At 37.2% G+C, this 13143-nt stretch overlaps 2 long non-coding RNA genes across 2 annotated transcripts in view; both read right to left on the reverse strand.

Annotated features, from left to right (window-relative positions):
• LOC110265428 overlaps positions 1 to 8025 on the reverse strand; it is an 8543-nt gene extending 518 nt beyond the window's left edge. The window contains exons 1-2 of the long non-coding RNA XR_002351575.1: positions 7630 to 8025; positions 7432 to 7503 (exon numbers count right to left, since the gene is read on the reverse strand). This is a non-coding gene — a long non-coding RNA (uncharacterized LOC110265428). The remainder of the gene's footprint in view (positions 1 to 7431; positions 7504 to 7629) is intronic.
• On the reverse strand, positions 686 to 4203 carry LOC110265816. Its single transcript, XR_002352186.1, has 3 exons — positions 4127 to 4203; positions 3231 to 3279; positions 686 to 718 (listed from the first exon to the last, which is right to left on the reverse strand). It is a non-coding gene; the product is annotated as an uncharacterized LOC110265816 (long non-coding RNA).

Here is a 13143-nt window from a genome sequence, read left to right on the forward strand (position 1 = left end):
ATAATAATTTAAATTTAATCAAATCCATATTATAATAATAATAATAATAATAATAATAATAATAATAATAATAATAATAATAATAATTATTATTATTATTATTATTATTATTATTATTATTATTATTATTATTATTATTATTATTATTATTATTATTATTATTATTATTATTATTATTATTATTATTATTATTATTATTATTATTATTATTATTATTATAAACATTGTATATAATTGCCGTAAGTATTAAATTGCATTATAAGTTTATATATATTATATTCATTGCATTACTATTATTATTACTATTATTACGTTTATTATTATTATTACATGATCATCTGTAACACCCTAACTACCAAAGCTCGCGCTTCCGGCTGCGCGACTCTGATAGCTCGGATATTACGACGACACTTATATTATTTAATACTAAAATATGAGCCTGTTTAAAACTTTAAACCGCAATACCGTTCCCAAAAATACTTTCGCTATACAACGTACATCCATACATACTATACAACTTACAGAAACTCATAAAGAGTACATCCATATATATACATAAATATATATAAATAACATTACAAGCCATTAACCAATACAATTCATATCCCTCTTACAGAATATATCAAGATAAAGGCGAGGGTACAATAAATAATCTAAAGCAACACAGAGCATTTCAACAACAATTAAATAAACTCTTCGTGACTTCTGCATCCATATCCTGAAAGGGGAAAAATGTAGGGGGGTGAGAACATCATCCTTGAAAGGGTTTTCAGTAGAGGGTTTTTGGGAATTACTGTAATAGGATACGTGAAGATAAACCGTACCAGTGATTAATAACTGACTTATGCCTCTTTTCAAAAATAACGGTTTACAGTAAAAGAGAAAATCTGAAATCCTTTTCTGAAAGATGAAACTGTTCATTTAAAACAATATTTTGAAAGCCTTTCAAAAGGTTTATCTATGCTAAACCAAAAATAGCCTTCCATACTATTCCAAATCAGAAACACAAAACCGAAACCAACCATCGGTCCATCTCATTTCAACCACAGCCCTAGGCCCAAATAATCCAACAACAACCAATCACCACAATCCAACAGAGTCCCAGTTGCAAACACAGATAGGAGGTTCAAGCACAAACAAACAGTTACAGCAAGTAGAGCAAGTAGCAGATAATCTCAAATAGTCACAAAGGCAAACCAAGTATAATATCCACACCCAAACAATGTCACATAAATGCATATGATGCATGCATGTTCCTAGTGGCTGATTATATCATCTGTCGGTTATAGAGCCAACCCGACAAGTCCTGGTAGCTAACCATTGGACTGTCCCTCTGTCGTGTCTCCCCAACTCAAGTTATACTCAATATAAACTTGATCATAATCATGATCCATATCCATCACCCTCACTGGTGAATATTTATGGGGGTGAGCTCATCCGGGGCTTTCATAGTGCCCGACCACCCTGACGACATAGGGTTAAAAGAGCTTCGAGTCTCAACCTGGAACACGTGGTGGTTAGCCACTGCTTTCTCCCATGGAAACTCTTATCTCCGATAGTGGAAGTGCAACATTCACATTTATCAATGATTCAGCATATATATGAATTCAATCTCATCCATGGATCAACATCCATCTCAGCCATCCGACTCACGGTTCAGTCTAGAACCAGCCAATATTCATATCATACACAGCCATTCCGGCTCACGGTTCAATCCAGAACCAACCAATATTTGTAATCATACACAGCCATTCCGGCTCACAACAAAACAGCACTTTCACATTCAACATCATCAATTCATAAAATCGGCATTTAAGCCATAAATAACTTTTTCCCAAATCATTTCACTTTTAAATCAAGTTTCAACTCTTTTCAGCCTTGGCTTTAAAGATCTCATTTCTCAAATCATCTCAGGCTCATAAGCCACTTTTACTCAAGGTAAATTTCCCTTTTAAAACCATGCCACTCTCGGCATCCTCTTTTCAAAACTTCCATAACCATGGAAAGTTAAAGATTCATTTTGAAACATTCAAAATCATCCATCCAACAATGGGATTTTATAACAAAGTTTCTCGGCAAGGTCCCAAGTCCTTAGGGGAGAATAGCATAACTCATTTCACCAAATTCATTTAAAATCATTAAAACCTTGGCTTTCCGATTTGAGTAATAAAATAGGATCTAATCCAAACTGAGTCACGTAATCATTTGCTTCTTTCAAGCCGTTTCCTTTACTTAGGCAAAACCAACTTCAACCCCCATGATAAATTCTAGAACGTTTCAACTGTTCAAAATTGTTTTAGTCTTGCAAGAATTCAGAGTTCAAAGAGTACTTAAAACTTTTCCCAAAATATTTCAAAATGAAACTTGTCAATAGACATTTAGGTTCTTTCAACATCATTGAAACTCCTCTAATTGAAACCCTCAAGTCAAATTCAAAGGCATTGCCCTTGTCACATTTAAAACAGCTTTAAAACATAAGTTTCATCTAAATAACTTTCTCCTGAAAGAGATACAATGCCTTTCTTAAGAAGCAAGACTAAATCACAATTCCCTCTTTAATAATTCATTTCAAAAGCATGAATCATCCTTTTCTTGATATTTCAACTAAAATAGTAGAAGCCTTCAGCTCATCATTTTTCCCAGACAACATTTCAATAAAGACTCGGATTTTATAGAAATTTCGGCAGCATCTCTCCTAAAACTTGGACTTTGCCACCCAGTCCGGGTCCCAACAAAACCATTCCACAATTTTTTTCCAACAGCCCAGAATCCAAAATCAATTCAAAGGCAAGCCAAAATCCAACAGTTAATCTCAATACCATATTTCAAGAAAACTGTTTCAAAAATCAAATCATTATCAGCCGAATAAACTCATTTCTAAAGTTTCAAAGAAACAGTTCAGTAACAATCATTCATCAAAAACCAGATCATTTAAAGCAAGCCAGGCTGAATTCAAGAGTGGATTCTATTTTTCACATTCTCAATAAAATTAACTCAATTCAATTCTCAACAGATTAAACTCGATCTCAAAGCTTTAAAAGAATCAACTTGAAAAGCATTTCGTTTCACAAAACCACACAACAATTCAACCAACAGACGTTCATAATCAACCAAGGCAAATCAAGCCATACATAAGGCCGATACAATCACCAAAAATACATTTTCTCACATCAATATCCATATATAATAATTCCAATATATAAAATATAGTTTTTGGAAAGCGCCCCTACCTCAAAACGCAAATTCCATAACCCAAACGTCTCACAGAGTCCTTTTCGCCTCAACCCGAACTGACGGCAACCAAGACCTCAGCTCCCAGCCACTTTCGCAATAACCATAGCAACACTAATCGCAACATACAATAATCAGGACTCAACCCCACGTTATCAAAACTCATATTCATTAACCGAACACAACAGAATACTAACGCGTGGCTTTCCGAAACATAAATACTTACTGAACTAGCGAAACGAAGTAGCTGCGATTTCGAATAGGCCCGGCAACAGCTCCGGCGACGGCCAAAAGCTCTGGTGGATCAACTATAAAAACCACGCAGCATTAAACCTTCTCGAAATCCAAAAAGGTAGAAACCTCAATTAAAACCCTTACGGGCAAACTTTTTCGGCGACGGCAGCAGGGTCTCAAGTGGCAGAAGCTCAGCCCGGAGCTCCGGCGGTGATCCCGAAAGTCGCAGAACCACTCTCGGCGGTCAGGACACAGGGATGCAGCTCCCTTCTCCGGCAGCGACACCTGCGGTGGTGGCTGGTGCAGAAGCTCACAACGCAAGTAGCAACGGCGGCTTGAACCTCTTCCTCTCCTTCAAACCAGATCAAGGGGATCTCCAGCAGTGGCGGCACAGGGACGGCGGCGGCAGTCCGAGGCGACGGCGACAGCACACGGCGGCGCAACTCCGCACGGTGGGTCGTGCTCCTCCTCGCACGATTCCGACAGCAGCTCGTGGCTCCACAGCGACTCCCTCTCTCTCCCAACGTCGCTCACTCATGGCGGACCAGGGAAGCAGAAACGGAGCTCCATCGTGCTTCTCGTTCGGAGCTGGCAAGGACGACAGCGCGGTGACCCCGACAGCACAAACCATAACCCAAACGCCTCACAGAGTCCTTTTCACCTCAGCTCGAAATCACCGGCAAACAAAACCTCGGCTCCAAGCCACTTTCGCAATAACCATAGCAACACTAATCGCAACATACAATAATCAGGACTCAACCCCACGTTATCAAAACTCATATTCATTAACCGAACACAACAGAATACTAACGCGTGGCTTTCCGAAACATAAATACTTACTGAACTAGCGAAACGAAGTAGCTGCGATTTCGAATAGGCCCGGCAACAGCTCCGGCGACGGCCAAAAGCTCTGGTGGATCAACTATAAAAACCACGCAGCATTAAACCTTCTCGAAATCCAAAAAGGTAGAAACCTCAATTAAAACCCTTACGGGCAAACTTTTTCGGCGACGGCAGCAGGGTCTCAAGTGGCAGAAGCTCAGCCCGGAGCTCCGGCGGTGATCCCGAAAGTCGCAGAACCACTCTCGGCGGTCAGGACACAGGGATGCAGCTCCCTTCTCCGGCAGCGACACCTGCGGTGGTGGCTGGTGCAGAAGCTCACAACGCAAGTAGCAACGGCGGCTTGAACCTCTTCCTCTCCTTCAAACCAGATCAAGGGGATCTCCAGCAGTGGCGGCACAGGGACGGCGGTGGCATTCCGAGGCGACGGCGACAGCACACGGCGGCGCAACTCCGCACGGTGGGTCGTGCTCCTCCTCGCACGATTCCGACAGCAGCTCGTGGCTCCACAGCGACTCCCTCTCTCTCCCAACGTCGCTCACTCATGGCGGACCAGGGAAGCAGAAACGGAGCTCCATCGTGCTTCTCGTTCGGAGCTGGCAGGGACGACGGCGCGGTGACCCAGACGGCAACTGGGCGTAGCTCGCAGCTCCGTGGGTGATGGCGACGCGGTGAGTTCCTCTTCTCTCCTCTGCACGACACGACTCTGACTGCGGACTCCAAGGCGGCGCGATGGCGATGGTGAAGCCCGACGCACTGGCGACGCTCCTCCCTCCCCTTTCCTTCCTTCCTTCTTCGTGTATCCCTCACTCCACTTCCCTTTCTGTCTCGTTCTTTCTCTCATCAGGTGGCTGGGTGTGTGTTTAGAGTAGAGAGGGGCAGTAGCTGTGGCTGCTTGGGTTTGAGGGAGCTAAGGTTTCATTTTTGAAACTTAGGGTTAGGGGTACTTTTGTAATTTCAAATAAAAGTAGGGGTAACATAGTAATTAGGAACAAATTTTAATTCAACAAAATTAATGTATAGAAATACTATTTGCTCCTCAATTTTACAAATTATTTTCAATAAAATGTCCCAACCAAATAATTAGAAGTAATATATTTAATTTCTTTATTTTCCAAAATAGCAATACTAATATTTAAAAATATCAATCATTCAATCCAAATCATATAAAATTCTTCTTATTTCATAACTAACAACTTTATAATTCAAATATAGAAAATAATTCAATAATTATAAAGTTGGATAATAATCATAACTTATCTCAAATTCAATAAATCAAAACTTGCCTTAATTATCTTTAATAAAATAATTTCTGAAATTAATATGCGAGAGGAAAAAAGGAAAGAAAATGGCGAGAGAGAAGAGTGAGATCGACGTAAACTCTTCTAAACTTCTGGCTTCGATTTTTTGAAATCCGTAACTCCAATAAAAAATTTAATTCGGTAAGAGTATTCGTAACCTCCTCCTCTACACGTTGGCACCATTTTTTATTAGTGGAAGTTGACAGTGACGTAGCTCCTCTTTCCTTTGGGTTTGACCAATGGGAGTTTTAGGAGACACAGACGATTCTGGACATTTTCTTCTTCGATAGCTCACTCAGAAAGCTTCTCCGGAGCTTTGAATATTTTGATTCCGTACGAAGGTATGGTTTTGGTTTCACGTAGTTAATGTTTAATGTCACGTGAAAATTTAGGCTAGAAGACCTTAAGATAGGAATGAATTGAATGTATAATTGATGGATTGTGCATATGGGATAAAATGTGTGGTTTAGCTGTTGTTAATAATTTGCTGCTGAAGTTGGTCGGTTTGAAAAAGATTTAATATTGGTATTTGTTTGATTTTGAAATAATTTGTTACTGGAAATTATTTGAAGGACTGAGAGGTGTTTGATTTGATAGTTGGGACCCTTGAAGGGTGGCAGAAATTCGAGCTTTAGAGGAGATACTGCCAAAACTTCTATAAGAATTGGAGTTTTGATTTGAGGTGGTATTTTAAAAAGAAAGAGATTATTATGTGGCTTGTGTATTTGAGGCTATTTGTTGACCCTCTGTCACAAGATGTGACCGGGCACTTTAACTCCCCGGATTTCCCCATGGGCATGCATATATATGAATATTGAATATTATATTTGAGCTTGGAGTTCGACTCCATGGAATACTATATTGTTGAGTTTGGAGTTCGACTCCATGGAATACTATATTATTGAGCTTGGATTTTAACTCCATGGAATACTATATTATTGAGATTGGAGTGTGACTCCATGGAATATTATATTTGAGCTTGGAGTTTGACTCCATGGAATATTATTGAGTTTGGGGATGCGCGCACAGAGGGACTGTCCAATGGTTAACTACCAGGACATGTCGGGTTGGCTGTATAACCGACAGATGAGACTCATCAGCCATAGGACATGCATACATCATATGCATTTGTTTGTTTGCTTGAGTGTGCATTGTTTTGGTTTGCTTAACTGTTTAATTCTGTTTATCCGCTACTTATTCTACTTGCTGTAAATACTTCTCTATCTATATTTTCGTTGCTTGAACTGTATGTGTATGTTTTCTGAGAAATCCCTCTTGACGAAGGTGTGAGAGAAGAGGGTTGTTCCACCAGTGATTCGGAGGATTGGAGGCGACAGAAAGTGAAGTATTAAGTTAAAGTTAGATTCAGAACTAGAATACCTTAGATAACTTACCTAACTTTTGATTTAGTTTATTTTATTTAAGAATGATTTTGAGTGTCGGAGTTCTAGGAATGCCTCTGGCTTTTCCGAGACCTTTTATATTAACTATGTGGGCACCTTTACCATACTTAGAACCTCCGGTTCCCATTCCATACTATGTTGTTGTTTTTCAGATGCAGGTCGAAAGGCATCTCATTAGGCGTCTGGACACCTGAAGCGAAGTGGTTACTGTGTTATTTTGTTGTGCAGTGATGTATATACACGTACTTAGCTTTCTCTCCACATAACTTGTAATACCTCGCCACCTCTATTTTACGACTTAAGCGTAAAGTTTTGGGTGGTAGGGTGTTACATAGTACAACACAAGACACCTCATACATGGCTCCTATCACCTGAATAACCTTAAAATTCTAACAATGGCCAAGTAATTATCACAAGCATACCAATTCAAATTCGGATGAAGGGAAAAGTGCATTCCCAGGCACAACTTCATCAATTTGCTGACTCATGGCTTCCTGAAATATGTTCTAGTCAGCAAGAATGTACAAAAGCAACTAAAATACCATAAAAAGTGCTACAGAATTAATTGAGGCACACATGAACTACATGTCAAAATGTATAATACACTGACCAGTACTAACCTTAGACTTAGAGGAGTGCTTGGAACGTTTCTTCTTGAGTGAAGCGGAAGATTTCTTCCCCATTTCAAGCGACTTGCAAAATCACATTTTCAAAAACAAGAGAGAAAAAAGGAGAAGCTGTTAAATAGGCAAAAGAGGAATTGATGGAACAAATAATTGAAGGGAGAAAGCAAAAGGGTAAAAGAAAGTTTGATGTTTTTTGTGGATGTGTGAATCCAATTAGCAGAAAAGACGCTTTTTCCTCTGAAACCTTTTTCGCTGCTCAAACCTATTTATACCATTAAAGCCATTCCTTTGATCGAGAAGATGAAGCTGAACGATGAAGATGGATGAACGAAGATGGCTGGGTTCGAGAAGATGAAGCTGAGCAATAAAGATGGATGAAGCTGATGGCGCTTTTTAGGGTTTGAAAGTGAATTTTAGGGTTAAAAATGAATTTGGTAACAATGTAAAGTTAGTGTGTTATTGTTATCATTTTTAGGGTTAAATTTGATAAATTAGAAAGAAAAAAAAGGTTAAGTGTGGGAAAAAATAGGTGGGAAACTAAATTTTAGGGGAGGAAACTCTATCAGTACATTTTTTTACGATGCCAAAATAAACACGGTATAGCCACGCTTTTCAAGCGTGACAAAAAAAAGGGTGGCCAAATTTTTAATCAGTGGCCACCCTCGTAAAAGCATGCCGATTTTCTTCTATCGCCACGCTTTTCAAGCGTGACAGTAAAAAAGCGTGGCCAAATTTCAAATAAGTGGGCACCCTTGTAAAAGTGTGCCGATTTCCTTCTAAAAGCGTGGCAAAAAAAACGTGGCCAAATCACAAATCAGTGGCCACCCTCGCAAAAGCGTGGTCATAGACCACTTTTGAGCATGTTTTAAAAGCGTGGCAAGAAAAAAGTGTGCCGACAGACCTTTTTTCTTGTAGTAATATAAATTAAAAATAAATTAAATTATATATATATATATATATATAAATATACAATAACTAGTTTTAATAATTAATTTTAATGTATAAATTATATTTTTAATAAAAATATTATGGGTCAAATCTTTAAATACAGTATTTCAATTGCAATGTGATGTTTAATTACCGAAGTCTATTAAATTACATGTCTTTCATAATTCTTACTGGTATGATTATATAGAGTAAAAATGAGTTTAAGGAAGCAATCAGCTTTGCTATTAAGCTAAAGTAACAATGATATAAATTAGAGAGCATATTCATTTCGATAATTTTTTTAAAAAGATCATGAGAATTTAGAAAAAAATATTTTTTTTTTGTTTTTGATCTTTAATTTTGTGAAATTGGTTAATCCTTTTGTTAATGTTTTTTCTTAATTTATTAGAACGTGCTTATGTGTGTGATACGTTAATTGGTTGATATGTTTATTAAGTGCCAATTAGAATTGATAGATTTTTTTTTGTCAGAGGTCTAATTCTCTTTTGGGATAACTGTTATGGTCGTTTAGAATTTTTTTTCTCTATTTTTTGTTATTTTTTTCATATACATTGAATAAGATTAAAAAAAATATATCCTCTATTCAATTTTTATAAATAAAAAATTTAAAAATCACTAATATTTCTCAATTCTTACATTATAAATTTAATTAATATATATGAAAAAAATAACAAAATAAAAAACTTAAACAACCCTTGATAATTATCCCCAAAAGACAATGAGACCTCTAACAAAAAAAAAATTGTCAACGAGACCTTGTCAAGGTCAATGGGAGAGAGGTTGATCTCGGGCGCTAGAACTTAGAATTGAGCCTTCAGATTCTTCGTTAGCTCGTTCATTCCCTCAACTACCGACTCCTCCAGGCTAGCATACTACTCCCTCATCCTTGCCAAATCCTCTTTCAAATTCAGCTTCTCCCAAAAAATACAGGTATAGCTCTTTTCGACCTTCTTCTGCAAACCCTCGGCCATATCACAAGCCAGCTCGGACTGCTTCACCCTCTCACGAAGCTTTGACAAGTCGAAAAAAAATTCCTTTATCGACATCCAATTCTGACTTTATCTCTCGAAGAGAAGCGATTTTAGCCCGAAGGTCGGTCACCTCCCTCTGGATAGAACCAAGTGGAGTTGCCTCTAATTATTTCGAAAAGACTGAGTACACCCCAGCAGTTTGGATACCTCCCCAGACAAGTACCTCCAAATGTCTTTTAAGAAAAACATCATCCATATTTATATGGCTATAAGGAAGGATAAGCTCCACACAAAAGGTAATCGCATTGAAATCTTTGTCGTGGATGCTGCCTAAATTAGAGGAAGGAGTTTTTCGTTCTCGAGAACCCTGGTTAGAGAAGGGTGGCACAGGGAAAACAGTTCAAGGCAGGTGTTCCGTGTTCAAAGGTGGAAGAGAAGGGAGGACAATTCTTGAAGATTGGAAAGAAGATGAATCCAACTTTGAAGGTGAAGAAGTGTCATCCGACTTACCAGCCTCCTTCAGTTGGACGGCCCGAGCAGCGGCATTATTTTTGGCCTGCCGAACTCTGTGCAACGCATCTTTATCGTTGGTCATCTTCACTACAAAGGACAAAAACAATAAAAGAAACTTAGGTTTCATAACTCGGACACAAATAGTAGAAGTGTTCGTCAATGAAAAGCTAACTACCTAATTCAGTACGAATATAGCTTCGCTTTCCTATAAAAAAAAATTTGGTGTCAATATTAGGAGTTCAGCTCCAACACTCATGAAACAGGGCTATTACACACTCCTCTACTTTGTCTAAGTCCTTAAGATTTTATTTGATAATGTTGGGGATCTCCTCCCATTATAGGCTAAACACATTCTCATATCTTTCATTTAAGAAAAAAGGTCGAGCACCCTCCACATGTCAAACCTTAAAAAAATAGTTCTTAAAATCATAGAATGAATAGTTAAAAATAGAGAATACCTTCCTCTCCTGAACAGCTCAAAAAAGAAATCCAATACTATTTTTTAAAACTAAATGGTTTGTTAATTTGGAAAAGGTAAAATAAAATCTTAGAAGACAATGGAAGATGAAACTCCTAACTAATTAGTTGATAGACTTTTACGAAACTCGAGGAGTTAAGTTGAAGTTGAGAAGGGCAACTCTACAAATAGGAAAGATTTCCAACTCAAAGTAGGAAAAGGGAAGACTTACCCCCAACCTAGTAAAAAAACACTCATACATGAAAATGAAATGACGCTCCGATTTATTAAGTCAGGGAAAGAAAATTCTATCCTCAGGATCGGGGGCCATTATTTCATCCTTTTTTTCATCCTCTCTTTCTCTACAAAGTCTATGTTGCCTACAAAATGTCTTTATATACTCATTATCAACTACGAGGACAACGAAAAGAACAATAATGTCTACCTAATCTAAATCAAAAAGAACTTTAGTAGACATGCGGAGGACTACTGAGCAAGACATAAAAGGTTATATCTACAAAATAATAAGAAAGTCGCCACCACAAAAATTTATGAGTTACAAATTGAAAAAAACAACACCAACAATCAGACACTTAGAGAAGTCAGACCATTCCCAATGATGGGACATTCCAACCACCCTAAGCAAAAACACAAATGAAGCCATTCAAAATCAGCATTATTCCAGGGGCAAGGAAAATTCTTAGAATTCAACAACAAATCCAGATTCTACAAATTCTTGCAAGTTTTCACAAACAATAACGAAGGTTTACGATAATCAAGATGATGAGCATAAATAAAAAAATATTTTCACTTCTATGAACATGTATCAAGAAGCCATATTTTTAGGAAAGCAGTCTTTTGCAAGAAATATCAAAACAACAAACAAGGAACATCAACCGGCAATGGCAAAAAATAAAAGAAAGAAAAAACTAACTTTACTGAAGAATAGGAGAAAGTAACTATGACGGTAGCACAAGTGAGCAATCCCCAAATGTTTTAGACAGCATGAAATAGAAAATCAAACTAGAACTGAACTTCAAAATAAAGAAATTCTGAAAAAAGATCAATGGAAGCAAAGAGCAAGAGAGGTTTCGAGAGAAATGACGCAAGTTTTCAGAAGTTGAAGCGAAAAAGAAGAAAGAGAAAGTAATTATGTTTATATATAGCCACTAGGGGTAAAATGGTACATTCACCCCTCATTTAATGGCAGACACGATTATCAAGGTAATTGAAAAGACGCGCAAACAGTTATGAAAAGCCGTAACGTTCAGATTCAAAAACACGTCGAGTACCCGACTTAGCCCCAAGAAAGTCAGTATACCCGACGTGATGAACTAAAAGCTACAAGAGATCAAGATCAACTTAGAGATGCTTGAGCCCAACCTAAAGAAGTTCGGTCTCAAATAGGGACATTGTTCTTACCCTGTCCCACAACTTAGCCAGGTCCAAAATGGATAAAGCCCAAACAACACTCTACTATTCAAATCTTCATTACTACTTATACAACCTTACAAGAGGTCGGACACGGCGACATGGGCCTAGCCTTACTTATCTAAATAAGTAACTAACTCTTTCAATATCTCCTATTAATCTAAAAAGGAGATCTCAACAACCTCCATAATAAAAGAAAACGAGTATCCACCATCAAAGGTGAAACTACTCTAAGAAGTGGTTATTAACTCTACATTTACACTTCTAAATACTCCGACATCCTCAGGTATTCTTCGAACTCCAACTTACTAAAAACCTGCCTAAAACCCTTGCTAACTTAAGCATTAGAGTCCCTTGTAGGTACCATCCCCTACTTCCTCACGAAGAGCTCGGATGGCGATACCTCGACACCAGAAGACGTTAGACGCTACTTCAAAAGGAGTCCGGACCTCATGTTCACGCCCAAATTCATCTATTTCAGGTAACCCACGGAACATATCCTTTATGTCCTATTCTTAATATCTTGTCTTATTCTATTTTTGAAACCAAATGCAGCCTAACTGATGGAATAAGAGCATGAAGAAGAGAACTCAGATCCATGAGCACGTGTGCGTCTTGCGCTTGAGTTCACTATGGAGAAAAGAGTGACTTTAGAGTCACTAAAAACTAAAAATATAAATAAAAAGTCAAAAACTATAAAATTACAAATCAAACATACTCTTAGTTTTTGATAACCACTGCAGTTGGATTGTTTTTTAATGTTTCCAAATTGAACATTTTACTACCTAATAAATTTGTATTTATTAGAAGTTTTTTATCATTATTTTTATTGGATAAATTAATCTTCTATCGTTTCAAAGGAACTAACTTGTCTTATAGGAATATTTTTTGGACTTAATTGTCTTATAATAAAATTTGTTAAAAATTTATTATTTGAATAAAAACTATAAAATCAAACATACTCTTAGTTTTTGATAACCACTGCAGTTGGATTGTTTTTTAATGTTTCCAAATTGAACATTTTACTACCTACTACCTAATTATTTATTAGAAGTTTTTTATCATTATTTTTATTGGATAAATTAATCTTCTATCGTTTCAAAGGAACTAACTTGTCTTATAGGAATATTTTTTGGACTTAATTGTCTTATAATAAAATTTGTTAAAAATTTATTATTTGAATATACA

The sequence above is a fragment of the Arachis ipaensis genome, chromosome B08 (assembly GCF_000816755.2).
Source record: "Arachis ipaensis cultivar K30076 chromosome B08, Araip1.1, whole genome shotgun sequence".
Classification (NCBI taxonomy): domain Eukaryota; kingdom Viridiplantae; phylum Streptophyta; class Magnoliopsida; order Fabales; family Fabaceae; genus Arachis; species Arachis ipaensis.